Genomic DNA, 23368 nt, shown 5'->3' with positions numbered 1-23368 from the left:
GAAAAGAAAATCCAGAGAGCAAAGATGTAAGAATTAACTGACTGATTTAACAAACACGTGTTGGGTACCATTTATGGCCCTGGTTAGACAGTATTTTTAATGGGTGGATATTAATTTTAATGCATGTGAAACTCAGAAATGCAGATGAGGTTTAAGAGGATGATGAATGGCTTACAGTCCACATTTGTAGGTCCTGTTCTTATTCCTCCACCATATGGTAGAGAAGCAAAATTACAATTTTCTTTGGGTGGGAGGAGGTACTCAGGTAGATTAATCACACACACTGGCAGCTAGGATGAATGAAACCTTAGTTAACACTAAAAACCTCATTGGAACCATTAGTTCTGACCTCTTTATCAAAACTTTTACCCAGGCTGCTAAGAATTAACAAGATTGATGAATCTGAATTTCAGCTTTTGCCTTTTTCTACTGGTCATTTGTCAATCAGTAGCATTCATTGAGAATTCACTACATAGAGAATATTGTGCAGACTTGCAGCCTCCAAACTCTGTTAAGGAAAAACTACTTTAAGGAATATTAACAGGCTTCTGGAGACAAAGTTGCTACTTTTGCAATTAAGTTAGTTCAATGGTTAAGACACGGATTTCTTTTTACAATAAGCCTTCTCAGAGAATCTAATCTTCTAACACAAATCTAATATTTGTCAATACAAAAGAGGATTTAGTATTCAATGCTTCCCTTTGTTATCCAAGCACAAATTAATATTTCTTGGAAATAGCATTCTGTAGATTTCAAAAAAAGGGGGGGCTGTGGTCACTCCTTTCATAGAGGGTGTTAATATCTCTGTTGTAAAAGTGATTACAGAACCAATGTTTTTAGGGTATAAAAGGTCAAAAATTGCTTAACCCAGTGGTACTCAAGCCAAAGTGAATATTAAGTTTTCCTTGGATACCATTAAAAAATAAAATTTTCAACATCTGACCCTCCCCCAAACTTATGTAGAATTTAGGGGGATAGAACCAAAACCCCCAAGGTTGTGGAAAACACTGTCCAAGCCAATCCAATCAATGCACAAGTGAGACCAACAGCCTTTCAAAGAATCTCCAAGCCTCATTGCCCAGGCATCACTGTTCAATAGCAGAAAACTACGTCCCTGTCCATTCCCCAGTGTATTAGAGAGATGTCCTGAACTCACAGCCTAGCAATAGTAACAGCAACAGGGATGCAAATAGTTCCACAAAGGATGAGGTACACCTGTCTAGGACTCTCAGAATTTGTGCTAGAAAATACAGAGATAATGGAGTCACTACATCAAGGCCACTGGTGCTGATGCATGGGAAAAATTCAGGAGACAAACTGGGACCATGATGGTTTTTGAAGTTAAAAAGAGGCAGAAGCTAGAAAGAAACAGCTGTGAAATAAGGGGGGGTGGAAAGTAAACAGAATATACGAGGACACTGAACCATCATAGTATTTCTAAAACTGTGGTTTGGAATTCGGGATTAACATATACACCTCCTCATACCTAAAACAGATAAATAAGAATTAGGTAGAAACTAACTTTTACCTATTGGAAAGACTTCACAGTGCAGCTAAGAAATAAATCGTCTTTGCAAATATAAAAGGGTAAAACAGTTTTAGAGAAAGACAGGGCGAGTACTTCAGGGAAGTGTATAGATGGAGTAAAAAAGGTCATGCACACAATGATACTTCGAAGGAGGGTGGGGAGAAATGAATGGCCAAATCAAGAGGCATTTGTTGATTGGTGCCCTGGCATAAAATCCATGACCTAGACTTTAAGCATGGGTCAAGAATTAAATAGGAAAAAGATCACCTTGTTAAAATGTCATTATTTTAAAGCTTTTTGTTGTTGTTCGCTCTTCAGTCACTAAGTTGTGTCCAGCTGTTTGTGACCCTACAGACTGAAGCATGCCAGGCTTCTCCATCCTCCACTGTCTCCCAGAGTTGATTCAAACTCATATCTGTTGAGTTGGTGATGCTATCTAACTATCTCATCCTCTGCTGCTCCCTTCTCCTTTTGCCTTCAATCTTTCTCAGCATCAGGTCTCTTCCAATGAGTCAGCTCTTTGCAGCATGTGGCCAAAGTATTGGGGCTTCAGTAACAGTCCTTCCAATGAATATTCAAGGTCAATTTCCTGTTGGATTAACTGGTTTGATCTCCTTGCAGTCCAAGGAACTCTCAAAGCCTTCTCCAGCACCACAATTTGAAAACATCAGTTCTTCAGTGCTCGGCCTTCTTCATGGTCCAGCATTCACATCCATACATAACTACTGGGAAAAACATAGATAGCTTTCACTATACAGACCTGTATTAAAAACCAATGACCTTTAAGGTCAAAAAATGAAGATGATGGCATCCAGTCCCATCACTTCATGACAAATAGATGGGGAAACAATGGAAACAGTGACAGACTTTATTTTCTTGGGCTCCATAATCATGGCAGATGGTGACTGTAGCCATGAAATTAAAAGAAGCTTTCTCCTTGGTAAAAAAGCTATGACAAACCTACACAGCATATTAAAAAGTGGAGACATTACTTGGCCGACAAAAGTCCATCTAGCAAAGCTATGGTTTTTCCAGTAGTTATGTATGGATGTGAGAGTTGGACCATAAAGAAGGCTGAGCTTCAAAAAAATGATGCTTTTGAACTGTGGTGCTGGAGAAGACTCTGGAGAGTCCCTTGGACTGCAAGGAGATCAAACCAGTCAATCCTAAAGGAAATCAATCTGAATATTCCTTAGAGGGATTGATGCTGAAACTGAAGCTCCAATACTTTGGCCACCTGATGCGAAGAACTGACTCATTAGAAAAGACCCTGACGCTGGGAAAGATTGAAGGCAGGAGGAGAAGGGGACAACAGAGGATGAAATGATTGAATGGCCTCACCAACTCAATGGACATGGGTTTCAGCAAACTCGGGGAGATGGTGAAAGACAGGGAAGTCTGGCATGCTGCAGTCCATGGGTCACAAAGAGTCAGACACGACTGAGGTACAGAAAAACAACAACCTTTAAGGTACAGTGTTGACCACTTTCTACCCTTTGACATTTAATCCTCCAGCACATAGGAAAAGCAGGGATGAACAAGTATGCCCATATGCTGGGAAGAAATGGAAGCCAAGAGATGTAAAAGTTTTGCCCGAGACCGGTAAGAATTTAGGTTAAGACTTAAAACACAGACCTGAATTCGTAGGCTATAGTGTGCGTGTTATATTTTCATAGGCAAAATAAATGCAAAGCTAGCCTCAGAGGGAAAGAAATCAAGAGGCTTCGTTAATCCACTTTCTAGATCCTAAAGTTTCTATTTTGCAAGAGTTAATTTTTTCTTATTAAAGTTGATACAATAAAATTATGCTGGAGCAGAAGTTTGGAAAACAGCCTGCAAGTTTATGGGAACCACACTATAGGAATTTAAAGAATTTGAGGTGCTGCAATGATTAGGAATTTGTGTGTTATAGCTGCTGCTAAGTCACTTCAGTCGTGTCCGACTCTGTGCGACCCCATAGACGGCAGCTCACCAGGCTCCCCCATCCCTGGGATTCTCCAGGCAAGAACACTGGAGTGGGTTGCCATTGCCTTCTCCAAGGCATGAAAGTGAAAAGTGAAAGTGGAGTCACTCAGTCGTGTCTGACTCTAGCAACCCCATGGACTGCAGCCTACCAGGCTCCTCCATTCATAGGATTTTCTAGGCAAAAGTACTGGAGTGGGGTGCCATTGCCTTCTCCGGCACATTTATTCAAACTGGAAATGTTTATTGTTTAGTGAAAACTCAGTGCTTGAAACTGATAAATTAACTTAAACACCAGCATGAGGTGCTATTTTCAGCACATTCCTAAAAAAAACTTTCAAAGACTATATAATAAAATAGAAATATTTATAGGAAAAAATTAACTAAAGGATGTGTCAACCATTTTTTCAAATCAATCTCTCCTTTTCAAATGCTTCCTCCATGTGTCAAGGAAACTTATATGTTTAGTAGAATTCTGTATTTTTTTTTTAAGGACTTAGAGGGAATCTTTCTCATTGCATCTTAGAGCAGAAGAAACATAAATCTAGTGTGAAAACACCCAGGATGACAAAAAGTATTGTTAGGATAGGAACTTTTTAAGGATGGGAGTGATAATCACCCTCCCGGCTAAAGACATGGAGGATAAATGCAGGAGGTGAACAGTCTGGCTTAAGCATCCATGATTATGTCTCACTTCAACCTTCATTATCTATTCTGACATTGTTGATGTTGTCTAAGCTTTTGTTTCTAAGTTTGTAACATGGAAAAAAAAGTGTCTAGAAGCATTTTTCAGATCATATATATATTCCTGCTAATTTTTATGTTATATGTCATTGAAAACACACAAGAACCAGAATCTTCTTCTCTTTTGAGTTAAGGTACTTTATGCAGACATGTTTACTCTGAGTTGTAGGAACATGAGAAAATAAAGGAAAGAAAAGAGAACGTAAGTTCTCTGAGAGTCTAGGTCACATGAATTCGGATGATTCCAATTACTTTGCTATGCTTGAATTTATCTCTCTATACTAAAAAGCCATGTGCTTTTGGAAACCTCTGTAATAATACGCCACATGTAATCACAATTACATAATTATACAATATAAAAACGATTACTTAAGTAACATTACCGGTTAACCCTGGTAATTACCTGTACATGTATGTGGGCAAAACAGTCGATTTGAGTACAGAAGACAACTCTGCTTGAAATTGTTTTTATGATAAAATTGTGGCAGTTCCAAAAAAAAAAAAAAAACCACTAAAAAGGCACAGCTTTGATTGCTTGGCCTGTGAATAAACTTTCCAGAATGCTTCTCAGATTTGGCACAGCATAATGTTGCAAGCCAAAGAATCAAAGACAACTTGCTGAAGAAAATGTGTGTGAGGTTGGTAAATAATTCAGCCAGACATTTTAGGCTGATTTGAAACTTTAAACAGGAGATATTCTAATTGAGGGTAAAGTTGAAAAACTCAATTTGTGTACAAGTGAAATCATGCTTGCCCCATCTAATAATAGGGTGACATTAGCCAAATAAGGTCATCTAGAATCTGTGCCTCCCAGAAACTGGAACTGCAGTGGGAAGAGACACAGGGAGGACCAGAAACTCAGAGCTGATTTCCGAGGAGGCAGCATGTCACCGTGAGCAGCTCCCTCCAAAAATATTTCAGTGTTAGGAGTTGTGCTCTAGGCTGTGTGAGCCATTGGGTCAATTTAGTTGAATGAGGCAGCTGCCTTTAGAGAAAAGAAAGAAACGTAAGCTCACCAGTTTAGGGAAGAATAAGTTAAATAATTTAATTGAATTGACCTTTGCTTAGTCAAAGAGGACCCCAAGCACTGGCTACGGAGACAGAGCCAGAGAGCAACCAAGGTGATGGTTTACTTGATGCTCGATCAATGGCTTACCCTCAGGGACATTGCCTAGAGGTCAAACCAAAGAATGATCCATCAACTGGAACAAAAAATAAAATGCTGATGGTAATTACACCATAACATGTTAAGAAAGGGCTCATTCGGTGGAAAGCTTTTTATTTTTTTCCTGCTTTATTTTGCTTTGCATAAATAGGCTTCATCTTAAAATCTTGTTCAAAATTTAATTCAATGTGCTTTTCTCTTTGCTCCTAAACTCACTGAAGAGATGGACTGCTCTACTGTCCATAAAAATCAATACACGGTATCAAAAATTTTATTTATTTAATAGAAATTGACCTTTTCCCCTTATATGTAACTTTGTCCTCTGATCTATCACTTACTACAAGGTTCTTAGAGTTTCTCAGTTAAAACATGCATAGTAAGCTATATTTATTTTAACAAGAATATTTCTTTGTAATGAGTGCTGGAAAAGTAAAGATAAGCCAAATATACTAAGCAGCAGATAAATCAAATTAAATTTAGCTGAAGAGAAGTTTAGAAAATTGACATTCACCCCCAAACCAGCCTTTGCATTACTGAAAAAGACACAAATGCAAACATCACGTAGAGTGAATTCCCAACACTGAGTGTCAGTTCTTTCCAGCTGTTTAGGTATGTGGCAAGGAAATGACCCATGGTCAAGAAAAATACACTCGTTGGTTCTGCAATGTGCACTAAATAATCTGAAGTAGGGGCAGCCACACAAGTTCTAACACTTGTGAGCTCACATAGGGATTCCTCGGAAAGGGGGTTAAGAAGGCACAGGGAGATAGACTGGTCTGTAGGGAAGAAAAAGAAAAATCAAAGAATGAGGTCTGAAATTCTCCAGATACCAGTATATGAACTCTGTATTTTTTTTTTAATCCAGAAACAAAAGACAAATAAAGTCATCTTAATCTTACTAATAAAAGCCTCGCAAAACTTGGCCATTAAAAACAGAGGTACATCCTAAAAAGACAAAGAAAATCAACAAAAAGCTTATCTGAGCTGTTAGGATTTAAGGGACATTCAGTATTCCTTTTGATATGGGAATATTATTTTCTTTACATTTAAAGAAAAATGAATACCAGGTTAAGAGGTACTCATTTGTAAGTAATTATATCCTTTGTTAGGTGGACAAATGATATAACTTTGATGGGGGGTCTAGTGTTCACTTTTTTAAAATTTTTTTATTAATTAATTAATTGATTGCTTTTTAAAATTTTTTGGCTGTCCTGCGTTTGTTGCTGTACGGCTTTTCTCTAGTTGTGGCAAGCGGGGCCTACTCTCTCTCTAGTTGCAGTACGTGGGCTTCTCATTGCAATGGCTTCTCTTTGTTTCAGAGCATGACCTCTAGGGTACACAGACTTCAGTAGCTGTGGCTCCTGGGCTCTAGAGCTCAGGCTTATTAGTTGTGGCTCAGGAGCTTAGTTACTCCTTGGCATGTGGGATATTCCTGGACCAGGGATCAAACCCATGTCTCTTGCACCAGCAGGCAAATTCTTTACCACTGAGCCACCAGGGAAGCATTCTAGTGTTCCCTTTTTCCAGTGCGGTAAGTCATTCAGCATTGATTGCAACATTTTGGGCCAAGTCTGATTTTATAAAAGTGATATTCAGTAAAATGATGGGAGGGCTTCCCAGGTGGCACAGTGTTAAAGGATTCATCTGCCAATGCGGGAGACACAGGAAACTTGGGTTCCATCTCTGGGTCAGGAAGTTCCCCTGGAGCAGGGAATGGCAACCCATTTTAGTATTCTCGCCTGGAAAATTCCATGGACAGAGGAGCCTGGCAGGCAACAGTCCATGGGGTTTCAAAGAGTCAGACGTGACTGAGGGCCTGAACACACACACAAGATGATGGGAGAATGTAAGCTTATCTTAAAAGGGAAATCTGTGTTTAGTAGGAGTCCAGAGCAAAATCAAATTAGATTCACAAAATGCATTACACATTGATAAGTATAACTTGGTTGTTTAGTGCTTTATAGCTTTCAAAGTCTGTCCCATTGGTTATCCATTTTGATGCTCAAAAAAACTGTTGTATTGGAGAAAGTTATGGACAGGGAGGCCTGGCGTGCTGCAATTCATGGGGTCGCAAAGAGTCAGACACGACTGAGCGACTGAACTGAACTGAACTGATTATCATCTCTACCTTGCATATGAATTAACAAGTTCAAAGAATCTCAATGACTTTTATCTCTTCTCTCAGATCCCTCCTTGGAGCCCAGGGGCCTATGGTTGAGTGTCTGGGGAGGGTGATCAGGAGCCTTGGACTCTCTGTGCCCCTTTTACCACTTTAGTCGTTTGGAGGTCACTATGGGTATATTTGTCACCTGCCTGTTTTGAATGCAGTCTTTGGCCCAAAGCTAAACAGGAAGTAGAATGAGGACCATGGATGTAGTCTGAACTTAGGCTGTATGGTGCTGTTTAGAACCTAGCCAGAGACACGTAGACACAGTTGAAGCCAGGGTAATCTGTCTGAAACACACAATGTGAAATAGAGAAAAATCGTGAGCAGGTTAGAATGGAAAGCATAAATTTAAACATTATGCTTTGTCCCACCTAACTTGCTTTCTACTAAGCCGATGGTTCTGTTGTACATAATATTTAATTTTTTGAAAACAATTTTTATGATTATCTTTTAATGGTTTAGACAATAGTCCAATTCCCCTGAAATGTAATCTCCCTATGGAAATGCTTGGTGAGTCCATCATCATATAATTGTTTAAGATGTTTGCCTGATAAATTCAAGGCAAGGTTTTCTGAAAAACCATGAAACTGTCTCATCTTAGAAAGGTTAAGAAGATGGTTCGGAAATCAGATCACCTTGTATTAGAACGCTGCTTGTGAAATGAGTTGTGTTTGGTAAACTATTCAATCTCCCTTTCTTTAGTGAGAAAACTAAAAAATGAAACTGAAAAAAATGGAAATGGTTAAAAAGGATGCCCATTTCATAGCAATTTTGTTAGGTTAAATGAAGTAATCCACATAAAGCATTTAATGGATGTTCATAATACGAGCTCTTATTTGGGAGGATTTTTTGAGACACAAGCAAAATTCTGTAAGTGACAGAACGTAGCCACATCCTAATCACTGCTCCCCATGAGCCCCAGCAAAACTTCCTTTACTTTCTCTCTCTAAAATTAAGTTGCCTATTCTGGACATTTCATGTAAATGTAACTATGCTGTATAAGGCCTTGTATGCCTGGCTTCTTTTATGTTGAATAACGTTTCCAATGTAATCCATATTGTAGCATGCATCAGTACTTCATCCTTCTTATGGGTGAATAATATTCCACTGTGTGGGTATACGGAGAAGGCAATGGCACCCCACTCCAGTGTTCTTGCCTGGAAAATCCCATGGGTGGAGGAGCCTGGTAGGCTGCAGTCCATGGGGTCACTGAGAGTCGGACACGACTGAGCGACTTCACTTTCACTTTCCACTTTCCTGCATTGGAGAAGGAAATGGCAACCCACTCCAGTGTTCTTGCCTGGAGAGTCCCAGGGACGGGGGAGCCTGGTGGGCTGCAGTCTATGGGGTCGCACAGAGTCGGACACGATGAAGTGACTCAGCAGCAGCAGTGTGGATATATCACCTTTTGTTTAATCATTCATCAGTCGGTGGACATGTGGACTGTTTTCACTCTTTGGCTATTATGAATAATGCAGCTATGAAAATTCATGTACAAGGTCTTGTGTAAGCATATAGTCTCGGTTCTCTTATGCATGTACCTATGTGTAGAATTGCTGAGTCATATCATAAATCAGGTTTTAGCTTTTTTCAGAAAATGCTACCTTATCTTCTAGAATGGTTGCGCCACTTTACATCTCCACCAGCAGTGGATAAGTGTTGCAATTTTTTGACCTGCTCACCAACACCTGCCATTGTCCCTTATGAAAAATTACAACCATCCCAGTAAGTGTGAAGTAGTCTGTCATTCTGGTTTTGACTTGCATTTCACTAATGGCGATGGTGTTGAGCATCTTATCATGTGCTTAGTGGTCATTTGTACACCTTTGGAGAAATGTCTATTCAAATCCTTTGCCCATCTAAGAAGATGCAAATGAGCCTTTCTATTATTGAGTTGTAAGGGTTATTTATATATTCTATATACTAGATCCTTATCAGATATATTGTTTAGAAATATTATATATATGTGTGCGTGTGTATGTCTCTCCCATGTGTTCTATTATTTGTTTAACTTTAGCTTTGGTTGCATGGGTCTTTGCTGTTGATTTCTGTAGTTGCAGTGAGCAGGGGCTGCTCTCTGCTGCAGTGCACAGGCTTCTCTGTGCGGTGGCTTCTCCTGGTGCAGAGCATGGGCTCTCGAGTATGGGCTTGGTAGTTGTGGTGGTCTTCATTGCTCTGTGGCAGCTGGACTCTTCCCGGACCAGGGATTGAACTGTGTTCCCTGCATTGACAGGTGGATTCTTAGCCACTGTACCACCAGGGAAGTCCTTATTTGGAGATATTTCCTCACATTGTATGGGCCATCTTTTAATTTTCTTGATAATGTTCTTTGAAGGACACTTTTAATTTTGAAAAAGCCTAATTTATCTGTTTTTTAGGTGTCGTGTCTAAAAAAATCAGTGCTGAATCCAAGATCACAAAGATTTACTCACATATTTCCTCTAGAAGTGTTATGATTTTAACTATTACATCTAGGTGTTTGATCCATTTTGAGTTATTTTCTATATTTTGTGTGAGACTGGGGTCCAACTTCATTCTTTTGCATGTGGATATTTGGAGAAGACCCGGATACTGGGAAAGATTGAAGACAAAGGAGAAGGGGGCTTAGATGCCATCACCGGCTCAATGGACATGAATTTGAGCAAACTCGGAGGTAATGGTGGAAAGAGGAGCCTGGTGTGCTGCAGTCCATGGGGTTGCAAAGACTTGGACATGACTTGGTGACTGAACAACCACAAAATCAGTTGTTTATCTTCATTTACTGAAAAGACTATTCTTTCTCCATTAAATTGTCTTATCTCATCTAAAATTCGGAGAAGGCAATGGCACCCCACTCCAGTACTCTTGCCTGGAAAATCCCATGGATGGAGGAGCCTGGTGGGCTGCAGTCCATGGGGTCGCTAAGAGTCGGACACGACTGAGCAACTTCACTTTCACTTTTCACTTTCATGCACTGGAGAAGGAAATGGCAACCCACTCCAGTGTTCTTGCCTGGAGAATCCCAGGGACGGAGGAGCCTGGTAGGCTGCCGTCTATGGGGTCGCACAGAGTCGGACACGACTGAAGCGACTTAGCAGCAGCAGCAGCATCTAAAATTAATTAACTGTAAATATATGGGTTTATTTCTAAACTGAATTCACTTTGAGTTAATTTCTGTATATGGTGTGGGATAAGAATCTAAGTTCATCCTTTTACATATGACTATCCAATGCCCTAGTGCCGTTTGTTGAAAAGATTAATCCTTTCCCGTTGCTATTGCTTTGGCACTTTTGTTGAAAATCAACTGATTATAGATATAACAGTTTATTTCAAGAGTCTCAATTCTGCTCCATTGTCTATCCTTGAAAGTTTCCTAATCTTATTTTTGTCAGTAGGCATGCATGATAAGGGAACATATTCTACTTACATACAGAATCCCATGTCATTTTTTTCTTCCAAGAAAAATAAGGCAGAAGTTAAATTTTAAAAAAGGCAAGCGAGGTACCGATTAAACTAACTAATGGATCACAGGAAGAAGAGCCCTGTAAATCATGAGAACTAAATTTGAATTTGAACTGACAGAGTAAGAAGATAATGAAAATTCACAGCCGATAGCTTCCGATTTTTTGCCAAGTAAAGAAAGAAGATGGATAAGAAACACTGCAAAAAATAAGTTAGCAGGGCAGGGATTAGGGTAAGGGCTGTATCAGTACTGATAGTACTGTCATAAACAACATCCTTGAAGTTGATTTTCCTGCCACACAGTATCTCTTTATTATTCCTTTGGCAGTGGGCTAAATTAGAGAGCAGGGGAAAGGAAAGAATTGTTGACAAAATTCTACATGCAGTCAATGGTAACCAGTGTCCTGGGAAGGAGGACTCATGGAACATTAGCAACCTTTATGCAATGCCCATGTCGTGCTCAGGAAGGATTGCAAAGAAAACTCTTGACAGCCCAAATAGGAGCTGCATGTGCTCGCTTAGCTGATAGACAATAGAGGTTCCTCTGGGCTTCCCTGATAACTCAGCTGGTAAAGAATCCACCTGCAATGTAGGAGACTCTGGTTTGATTCCTGGGTTGGGAAGATCCCCTGGAGGAGGGCCTGGCAACCCACTCCAGTATTCTTGCCTGGAGAACCCGCATGGACAGAAGACCCTGGCAGGCTACAGTCCATGGGTAGCAAAGAGTCAGACAGGACTGAGCGATTAAGCACAACACAGCACAGCACAGCAGTTCCTCTACCTGCCACAGACATTGCGTTCTCCTTCTGATCAGCCATATGGAATTCTGCCTATGGGATGGAGGAGACTTTTTAAAAAATCAAGCTAAAGGACATGCCACAGGAGCAATGCCTATATACTTCTCTCAAATCAGATCTGTTTGAATACAGGAAACGTTGGGAGCAACCACTATGGAAAAGATAAGGAACTAGACATAGTTTGTTTCAGTCCTGCCTGAATTTCTAGTCATTTTATTTAAGGTGTGTGTGTGCTCAGTCATTTCTAACTCTTTGCAACTTCGTGGACTGTAGCCCGCCCTGCAACTCCATGGAGTTTTTCCAGGCAAGAATACTGGAGTGAGTTCCTGTGCCCTCCTCCAGGGGATCTTCCCGACCCAGAGATCAAACCGACACCTCTTGTGTCTCTCGCATTGGCAGGTGGATTCTTTACCACTGTACCACCTGGGAAGCCCCGTTTTATTTAATGCAGCTGCTACCGCTAAGTCGACTCTGTGCGACCCCATAGACGGCAGCCCACCAGGTTCCTCCATCCATGGCATTTTCCAGGCAACAGTGCTGGAGTGGGGTGCCATTGCCTTCTCCGATTTTATTTAATAGTGTGATGCAAACAGAGGATAAACATGGTAGAAGGTGTCATAGCACTGAAAGTACTAAGAAAGAAACATACTGGTTCAGTAACAAAAAACAGTGCGTAAACTAGAGAGTCGTGGTCTATGTTAAAGGACAAGATAATGACACTTGCTCCCATAAGGATCAAATCTCGAGTCATGTGACTATTTAATAAATATCTAGTTACCTTAAAAAAAAAGATCAAACAAAACAAACCTAAGCTACTAGAGGGAGAAGAATGAAGTGGCTAAGAGCATGGATACCAGGACAAGACTCCCTGTGTATAATTTCCAGATCTGCGCCTTGCTATGCCTCTGTGAACTTGGGTGAGGGATTTAACTTCCCTCAGCCTCTGTAGCCTCTTCTATAAAAGGAGTGAACATTGTAAGCACTTCACAGAGTTGTAGTAAAAATTAAATGGGTCACTAGTAGGAAAGCACTTATAAATATTAAATTCTTATTAAGTGTTCTGTAGGTACTTGCTGTTAAACCTCTTATTTTGTTTTATTATAGATCCTTTTCAATTCCAACTAAAAAAATAAGGGGTCCTTCAAAGTGTTAAATATCAGTTCACCTCACTTTAAGCTTTTTTTATTTATTTAATTTTGGGCTGTGGTGGGTCTCTGTTGCTGAGCAGGGGCTTGTTCTGCTTGTGGCGAGCAGGGGCGAAGCCCTAGTGGCAGCTCATGGGTTTCCCATTGTGGCAGCTTCTCTTGATGCAGAGCATGGGCTCCAGAGCACAGGCTCAGTCATGGCTCACGAGCTTAGTTGTCCAGCGGCACGTGGAATTCTCCTGGACCAGGGATCAAACCTGTGTTCCCTGCATTGGCAGGCAGATTCTTAACCACTGGGCCACCAGGGAAGGCCACCTCACTTTTGTTAAATGGTTAGTGTATAAGGTTGTGTCAATATTATTTGGAAATAGGTAGGAAGAAACTGAAATTGATGTTTAATGAAATATTCAAAGTGCTAATTATATGTTGTTCCTGATTCATAGTGAAATCAGCACTTCTGAAAAGAACAATATAATGTTCTTTTCTATAATACTTTCAAAATGAAAGATAGTCCTATCATTATGGCAATAGTAAATATATATTACTTTTGAAAATTTTGCATATAAATGGTATGTTTTGCAAAATAGTTTTTACTTAGATAAATGAAACAGAGAAAGTCAAGTGTACATTATTTTCATAATAGGTGTGCTCCTGAAAAGTTCAGTACAAGTAAGATATTTAAACACTTGATAGAGTATTAGTGATCCTTTTTGTGAAGTGACAAATCCTTTCTGCAATGTGAATTACCTTGTTAATTTAATTTGTGTGTGTATACACAAATAAACATATATTGGGCTTCCCAGGTGGCTCAGTGGTTAAGAATCCACCTGCCAATGCAGGAGATGCAGTCTCAATCCCTGGATCTGGAAGATCCTCTGGGAGAAAGAAATGGCAACCCACTCCAGTATTCTTGCCTGGGAAATCCCATGGACAGGGGAGCCTGGTGGGCTACAGTCCATGGGGTCACAAAAGAGTCAGACACAACTTAGGGACTAAAACAAATACACACACACACACACACACACACACACTGGTTTAAATTTATAGTAAAATCAAGAAGTATGTGCATCAGTAGAGTAGTTTCTAGAAGCCTTAGCATCTTTAGGTGATCAGGAGATTCAGTATCCCTTTTCTTTGTGGTCATTAACTCCTTTGGACATGACACATGAGAAATGGATGCTCTCCTAGCCTCTGGCCAAGGTTAAGGTCAAGATCTGGCATGGGACTTCTTCACATGGCCTATGGAATGGCTTTTTACACACAAGAGATACAGGCTGCCAATAGCTCCCTCTTGAGTTGATCTATCTCATTCTAGTGATAATCATAACTTCAAGTGGGAACTTCGCAAACTCTGTCTCAGACTTCTCTACACAGTTTAGACTTCCTGTTTTGCATTCTGCTTTTCCCCTCTCATTTCTGTTCTATCTCAATCTGCAGAATTCTGAGATTACACTTCCTAAGGTAATTGTAGCCTTCTGCTTTCCTTCTCCATTTCTCACCATTCCCCTATTTGTTTTTTCCATAAAATTAATTTCTATTCATCACCCTCCGCAACCTTCCCGCTCTGGTTTCCCCAGCCATCCTGTCAGAGTTTTATGGTTTGTTTGCACCTAGGGTCCGTAATGCTACACTTTTCTTTGTGGTTGCCAAGCAATGGCATGTCATTAACCCTCAGGGGAATTCCTAAATTCCCAAACACACTCATTCAAAAAGGTCACCCTTTAGACATCTGTCTTCCTTTCTGACCTGCTGCCGATAGGCAACAGCTGCTCGGCCATACTTAGCATGCATCGTGTCTATTGTCTACCACAATTATTACACCCCGAGACAGTCCTGCTTCCTACAGGATGATATAATTGTTCTGAGATGCTAATCCTACCGCTGTTGGCTCTGTTGGTGGGGAGAGTGATTCTTCCCAAGAAGTGGTGGTTACTTTCTCTAGGAACACAGTTATCTAGAGAGACTGCTGCTGCTGCTGCTAAGTCGCTTCAGTCTGTGCGACCCCATGGACTGCGGTCCACCAGGCTCCTCCATCCATAGGATTTTCCAGGCAAGAGTACTAGAGTAGGGTGCCATTGCCTTCTCCAATCTAGAGAGACTACGTACCACCAAAAAGGAAATAAGTTATGCTATCTAGGCACCATCCTTGTCTACCTACAGTACTCATAACAAATCATAGCTGACATTGCACCCACTCTCCAATGCCAGGCCCAAGGGACTATCTGAAAACTCATGTTTGACATGTAGTGCCCACCTCAAGCTCCTTTCTTATCAATTATTGTCTTAGGGGAATAAGTGCATTAGTTTCTTAATTCTCCCTAACACTTGGCCTCATGTTTACGTTTGCTCACAATCTGTTTGCCTGTGTAGCATCCCCTTCCTCAATTCTCCCCCACTGGCTTCAGTCTAGACAGTGTTTAAAATCAAGCTCAAGTTTCACCATCTTCCATGGAACCTGCCCCCCAAGTGATTTCATCCTATGAAATTCATCCCTCACAATTTTCTTTAGTACATTCTTTTTTTTTTTCTAACCACTGATTTGACCATTATCATATTTCTCCCACAGAATTTCAATAGTTTATAGTTGAAAGGGACCTTAGATAATTTACCTGTTTGTTCTTTTATACAAATGATTAACTGAGGCCTAGAGTCTGAGTGGCTTTTACAATGACCCTCCCTGCCTCCCTCTGAACTCAAGAGGATCTGAGGCTCTGCTCTTCCACACCTGGGGTCTAGACATTGAAGAATATAACACCGGCCTGCAGTTTTGACATACAGAGAAAAGGGAGCCTATGTTTGAGTCTTGGATGGAGGAAGGCTCAGGAAGATACAAAGCTTTTAATTCCAAGGAAAAAGGACAAGATTAACAATTAGCCACCACATAAAAGGTCAACCATATTAAATAGTCACATTTGAGTGACTAGTTTTAGGAGTTAAGGCAGAGAATATCTACTATGATAATTAGAAACCTTTTTAAAATAATTGGAAAATGAGACTTTAGGGAATGGTCTAAGCCAATGTTCTTAGCCACAAGCAAAGACATATCAGTTCATACAGAAGATTGACATAATGGTAGTATGTGTGTGTGTGTGTGTGTGTGTGCGTGTGTTAGTTGCTCAATCATGTCCGACTCTTTACAACCCCATGCTCCTCTGTCCATAGAATTCTCCAGGCAAGAATACTGGAGTGGGTAGCCATTCCCTTCTCCAGGGGATCTTCCCAAATGAGAAATCAAACCTGCCTCTCCTGCATTGCAGGCAGATTCTTTACCATCTGAACCACCACAGAAGCCCAAATATATATATATATATATATATATATATATATATATATATGCGCATGAGTGCGAAGTCGTTTCAGTTGTGTCCAACTCTATGTGACCCTATGGGCTTCAGCCAGCCAGGCTCCTCTGTGCATGGGATTATCCAGGCAAGAAAACTGGAGTGGGTTGCCATTTCCTTCTTCAGGGGATCTTTCTGATCCAGGGACAGAACTCAGGGGTCTTACGTCTACCTGCATTGGCAGGCGGGTGGTTTATCACTAGCGCCACTTGGGAAGCCTATATACATATAAACATACATATATATATATATATATTCATATATGGATATGTATATGCTGCCTTTACATATATATTATTAATATATATATATCAAACATGTATATATAGTATGTTATATAAATATGTCTTTTCTTCTATTTGATTGTGACTTTTTAAAAAGGTTCTTTGATGTGGACCATTTTAAAAATCTTTCTTGAATTTGTTACAATATTGCTTTTGTTTAATGTTTTGTGTTTTGGGCCCCAGGGTATGTGCGATCTTAGCTCCCTAACCAGGGATGGACCCCCACATAGCCTGCATTGAAAGGGCAGAGTCTTAACCACTGGACCTCCAGGGAAGTCCCTGACTGTGACTTTCTTGAGGGTTGGACTACCTGACATATTGCCATCTGCAGCACCTAGCCATGCCTCATTCACAGGGAGAATACAAGAAAAGTTGGTTGTCGACCATGGTACGTTTCATCTGGTCCTTAGAAAACTTTCTCAGTTAAGAAACAAGTTTTAAAGTAACAAGATAAGGGCCTTAATGAGTTCCTCCCCACCCACCCACCCCGGCCCCCAGGACTGCCTTCCCACCTCCGAGTATCCTGGCTGTAGTGACAGTCTCACCCTACAGTTGCTATCTGAATGCCACACGCAAGCCCCAAGTTTGCAGGCAAAATCCTCTGACTACAAGCTGCCACTCCACTGCTCTGAGACTCCAGAGGCAGTCAGCCCCAAGGGAGTCTGAACATCAAGGTCTCTCTGTGGCCTTTGGAAACTCCATCTGGCATGGTGGTCTTGAGGAAGGAAGTAGATGCCCTCCCAACCGCCAGCCATGGTGAAGCAGTTGGAGATTCATTCCCTGTGGACTGAAACTCCAAGATGAGAATAGCAGGACAATTAAGGAAGGGGTTGGGCCCTTCTCAGTCCACACATTTCTCATTCTCAAAATCAGGATACCTCCCCAACCACACATTGCACAGAAAGGCTCCTAGGAGGTCAAATGGGTGGTGTTGTCACGCGATGTTCTACCTATCGGCTTTTGCAGTAGAATCCATCTCGGCTGCACATGGCAGGATCCTGAGATACGGACTCTGAATCAAATATGGACTCTGAATCAGGCAAATCAAAATGAATGGCCAAATGAAACCCTGAAGAAACGCCCCATAAAAGTAATTCAACTTTCACAAGGGCGAAACTTGCGAACTCTCCCTCTGAGTCTTCCCCTGTGTCTATCAACATGTACTGTGCTCTTTTCCTCCTAATAAATACTTAGTTGTTTTCACAACTTTGCATCTTTTCATGGGAATTCTTTTCTGCAAAGCTGAAGGGTCAGGTCCCTTGTTAGTGACCACTGGTCTAGTGGCTAGGATCTGGTGCTGTCGCGGCCACAACCCAGCCTCATTCTCTGGCTGGGCGGAGACCACCCCAGATCAGCCTTGCTGACAAGAGAATTGACATGATCTGCTTAAATGACTTTTGGGGTCAACCCATCTTGGCATTAACCTAACTAGTGCAAATAAGTTTAAAATGTTTAAGGGACATTTGCACTGACAATGCCAGAGCCATTCAGAGAGAACGATGCTGCCATGTTCAGAGCAGGGCTGCCCCAAGCCATGCTCCACGCCTGGATCACTCACTAGGTCACCCAGCACCCCTGATCTTTTCCTCCACGTCCTTGGTCCTTCTGGGCACACAGCCCTGACCCCGCATATGCAGAGCCTGCCTCAGTGGTGGTTTTCAGCTCCAATTCATTTATTATCCTGCTAGACCCAGCCTCCTCCTCCTAGGCGCAAATCTAGTGACAGAAATTCTTTAAATTAAGAAGGAAACACAAACTATCTGCTGCTCAGGAAGAAACGGCAGGACCATACCTACCCTGAGACTAGGTGAACTTTACTGGGAAGAGAATGGTGAAATTTTAGCCCTCACACCTCTTCCAGGAAATATGCATATGAAGACATTCCTGCCCCGAAATACCGAGGGCGTGGAAATGGATCGTTAGGGTAATTTGATAGGCATGAGAACGCACTTACACAGCCCCTCTGACCCCTGACTGCTCTGGTCCTCCTCAGACCCCAGGGAGCGGTGTGACTCAGGTCAACTGTCGCTTATCCACAGTGACTGGGGCAGCAGAAGCATGGCTAATGGATGTCCGTGGTGAATTCTCAAGCCTTGTCTTACTCATTAATTTCATCCTTCTTCCCCGCCAGAGCTTGCTAAGTGGCCAGGCTGAAGCCTCAGTCCCCAGCCCACCCTCAGGAAGGGTGCTAAGTGACCTGGGATAGAGGTCTTCACTAGGGTTCAAAGACTACAGTAAATTAACAGAAAGAAACATGGAAGTATTCCACAAAGTAAACAGATTCCCAGTGTCCTGGGAAAAGCAATGATAAAGGAAAGTAGAGGGAGCTGGGCCTGCCAGAAGCATCACTTCATATCATGGTTTAAGTACGCATCCTTATCTAGCCCTTAAGGCATTCTAAGGGCGGGTTGGGTCCAACTCTTTGCTTATGGGTAGAAGTATCCTTTCCCTGCTCCTAAGTCACAGTTAAATTCCTTCTTTAGCTAGAACTAGTGTGGATGGTGGGAAAGGAGTGAAAGTTATAGAAATTTAAGAGTCAGGAAGAAAAGCTGAGCATGATTAACAGTGTCTGAACTGAGACCCTTGGAAGAATGTCATCCCATTGGCTTTGGTGTTTGCCAGAGCTGATGTGAAGTGACTACCACCAGATTCTCTGGCCAACTGTTGGCATTGCTGCACAAAATGCTCAAAATCAAATCAGTTCTTGGCCTTCACGTTCAATTTATAGCAGGTGTGCATGTTCGGTTGCTTCAGTCGTGTATGACTTTTTGTGACTTTATGTACTGTAGCCCACCGGGCTCCTCTGTCCATGGGATTCTCCAGGCAAAAAAAACTGGAGTGGGTTGCCATGCCCTCCTGCAGGGGATCTTCCTGACCCAGGGATCAAACCCACATCTCCTGCATCTCTTTCACTGTAGACATATTCCTTCCACTGAGCCACCAGGGAAGCCCTCCATTTACGAAGTTCTCAGCTGTTACCGTGATGTGTGGTCCTAAGATATTGCTGGTTTGAACATCCTCTCCCAACCCTCTTCACTGTAGATACTGTTCACGGACAAAAATATGCTTCCTAGGAATGGTTAGAAAGATTTTTGCTTCTCCCACAGTGGCCTCCTCCTATGTTGGTAGAAAAGCTGACTTAGTAGAGTAGCAAGTGATGTTATATTAGTCATGGCATCGTTTTTCAACTGATGGGGGAAAAAAAAAACTCTTTCCACCTGCAAAAATAAACTCGATATCATCTCCATACATTTTTATATCATGTCTTAGGAAAAAGAATCCACCCCCCAAACTCTTGACTGGATATCACTTTATCTGATGGTTGAAAAATGATGCTGTGACTAAAGGGCTATCATTTTTCCTCTCATAAGAGACTAAGATTTAAGGAGAAAGCAGATTGAAGGGGGAAAAAAAAATCAAAGTGCACTTCTCATGTACGTTTCCCAAATTAGTGACACTTTTATGTAAAATGCTGCAAATAATGATACTTAAAGTGCCTGTCAATCTTGATCACAGTTTCAAAAGTTCTGAAAAGAATTCCTCCCGAAATGAAATGGCTCCAAAATGTTTATGTCACCAATCTTTTCCATATTATGTAAGTGTGTGAGGACAGAAATGACATCTGTTCTTATATGCCATCTATTCTGTCAGCTACAAACTTATAATCATTTTAGTAACATTGACAAAGATCCTGAATTTCATTTGGTTGGTGTTAAGTATTTCTTATGGTTACAATGAGTGAATCTCAAGTGGTAATACTTCTCTTGTGTCTGTAAGTTGAGTCCATTTATTATAATATACTAGGAGAGAAGGAGATTAAAAGAAAGCCTTTGCTGGGATGTAAATTCTTTTTTAGTTGTAAATTAACCAGGGGCCAAGCTACATCTGAGGGCAAGTATTATCTACCAGACTCAGTGATAAAGAATCCACCTGCAGTGCAGGAGATGCAGGATATTTGGGTTCAATCCCTGGGTTGGAAAGATTCCCTGGAGGAAATGACAACCCACCCCAGTATTCTTGTCTGGAAAAAAATCCCATGGACAGGGGAGCCTGGCAGGCTATAGTCCATGGGGTTGCAAAGAGTCAGACTGAATGACTGAATGACTAAGCAGGAGCAGTTATTGCAGTGAGATGCAGGTTGGCTAGCTCACTCTGGAGAATTGAATAGATGTGACCAACTTAATTTTGGCAAACCTAAGAAAAACATTGGAAAAAAAAATGAAACACAATCTCAAAGTACTCATAGACACTTTTCATTGTTCATAGGCAGACAAAGGAGGGTAAAACAGCTTTGAAATTCCAAACCACCAGTATTCTTAAGTATGAAAACTGATTCACCATTGCAATAAAAGAATAAAATATCTAGGAATAAACCTATCTTAAGGAGACAAAAGAACACAGAAAATTATAAGACACTGATGAAAGAAATCAAAGATGACACCAACAGATGGGTTTACCTTTAACATGGTTTATATGGTTTACCCACGTTCCTGGGTAGGAAGAATCAATACTGTGAAAACGACTATACTACCAAATGCAATAACAGATTCAATGCAATCCCTATCAAATTACCAACAGCAGTTTTCACAGAACTAGAACAAAAAATTTCACAGTTCATATGGAAACAGAAAAGACCCCGAATAGCCAAAGCAGTCTTGAGAAAGAAGAATGGAGCAGGAGGAATCAACCTTCCTGACTTCAGATTATACTACAAAGCTACAGTCTTCAAGATAGTATGATATTGGCACAAAAACAGAAATATAGACCAATGGAACAAGATAGAAAGCCCAGAAATAAACCCATGCACCTATGGGTACCTTATTTTTGACAAAGGAGGCAAGAATATACAATGGGGCACCTCTTCAAGGTGCTGAGGAAACTGGACAGCTACATATAAAAGAATGAAATTAGAACACTTCCTAACACCATACACAAAGAGAAACTCAAAATGGATTAAAGACCTAAATGTAAGACCAGAAACTATAAAACTCCTAGAGGGAAACATAGGCAGAACACTCAATGACATAAATCAAAGCAAGATCCTCTATGACCCACCTCCTAGAGTCCCATGGAAATAAAAACAAAAGTAAAAAGTGGGACCTCATTAAACTTTAAAGGTTTTGCACAGCAAAGGAAACTATAAGCAAGGTGAAAAGACAACCCTCAGAATGGGAGAAAATAGCAAACAAAACAACTGACAAAGGATTAATTTCCAAAATATACAAGCAGCTCATACAACTCAATACCAGAAAAACAAACAACTCAATCAAAAAGTAGGGAAAAGACCTAGACAGGCAATTCTTCAAAGACATACAGATGAAAAGATGCTCAACATCGCTCATTATTAGAGAAATGCAAATCAGATCTACAATGAGATATCACCTCACACCAGTCAGAATGGCCGTCATCAAAAAGTCAAACAATAAATACAAACAATAAATCCTGGAGAGGGTGTGGAGAAAAGGGAACGCTCTTACACTCTTGGTGGGAGTGTAAATTGATACAGCCACTGTAGAAGATGGTATGGAAATTCTTTAAAAATTAGGAATAAAACCACTATATGACCCAGCAATCCCACTCCTAGGCATATACCCTGAGGAAACCAAAATTGAAAGAGACACATATATCGCATTGTTCATGGAAGCATTATTTACAATAGCTAGAACATGGAAGCAACCTAGATGTCCATCGATAGATGAATGGATAAAGAAGTTGTGGTACATAAACACAATGGAATATTACTCAGCCATAAAAAGGAATGCGTTTGAGTCAGTTCTAATGAGGAAGATGAACCTAGAGCTTATTATACAGAGTGAAGTAAGTCAGAAAGAGAAAGATAAATATCATATTCTAACACATATATACAGAATCTAGAAAAATGATTCTGAAGAATTTATTTACAGGTCAGCAGTGAAGAAACAGACATAGAGAATAGACTTATGGACACGGGGAGAGGGGAGGAAAGGATGAGATGCATGGAGAGAGTAACATGGAAACTTACATTACCATATGTAAAATAGATGGCCAGTGGGAATTTGCTGTATGTCTCAGGAAACTCAAACGGGGGCTCTGTATCAACCTAGAGGGGTAGGATGGGGAGGGAGATGGGAGGGCAGTTCAAAAGGGAGGGGATATATGTATACCTATGGCTGATTCATGTTGAGGTTTGAAAGAAAACAACAAAATTCTGTAAAGCAATTATCCTTCAATTAAAAAATAAATACATTTTTTTAAAAAGAAGAAAAACTGAATCAGAAAACAATAGGCTATGCTATTTTAGGCAACCTGTGGTCCCTCAGATTAAAAGTTCACAACCAAGCCACCAGGATTTTACCAAGTTCACAACAAATTTTCAGGGCTGATTTCTTTTGAAAATACACAAAAGCCTTTCATTTAGACATTTTATATCATTGATTCAGTAAAGTGAAAATGAAAGTAAAGTCACTCAGTCCTGTCTGACTCTTTGCGACCCCGTGGACTGTAGTTTATCAGGCTCCTCTGTCCATGGGATTTTCCAGGCAAGAGTGCTGGAGTGGATTGCCATTTCCTTCTCCAGAGGATCTTCCTGACCCAGGAATCGAATCTGGGTCTCCTGCATTGCAGGCAGACTCAGTAAAGAACAAGTTAAAATTTGTAATTCCATAGCAAACCAAGTCTAGATTTAAACCAGTTCATAGGTCTTTTCATAGAATAATTTGGGGGAAATAGATCAGTGTTTCTTTGTTTTTTTTTTTTTTTAAATGTCTATTATTGATTTCTTTACTGGAGGTTTCTCCTAAATGACTCTGTCTTTG

Source organism: Bos grunniens, chromosome 17 (genome assembly GCF_055505025.1).
Source record: "Bos grunniens cultivar Pamir isolate PY7600 chromosome 17, Bosgru_T2T1.0, whole genome shotgun sequence".
In the NCBI taxonomy this organism is placed as follows: domain Eukaryota; kingdom Metazoa; phylum Chordata; class Mammalia; order Artiodactyla; family Bovidae; genus Bos; species Bos grunniens.
Note: the sequence above shows the minus strand (reverse complement) of the source record.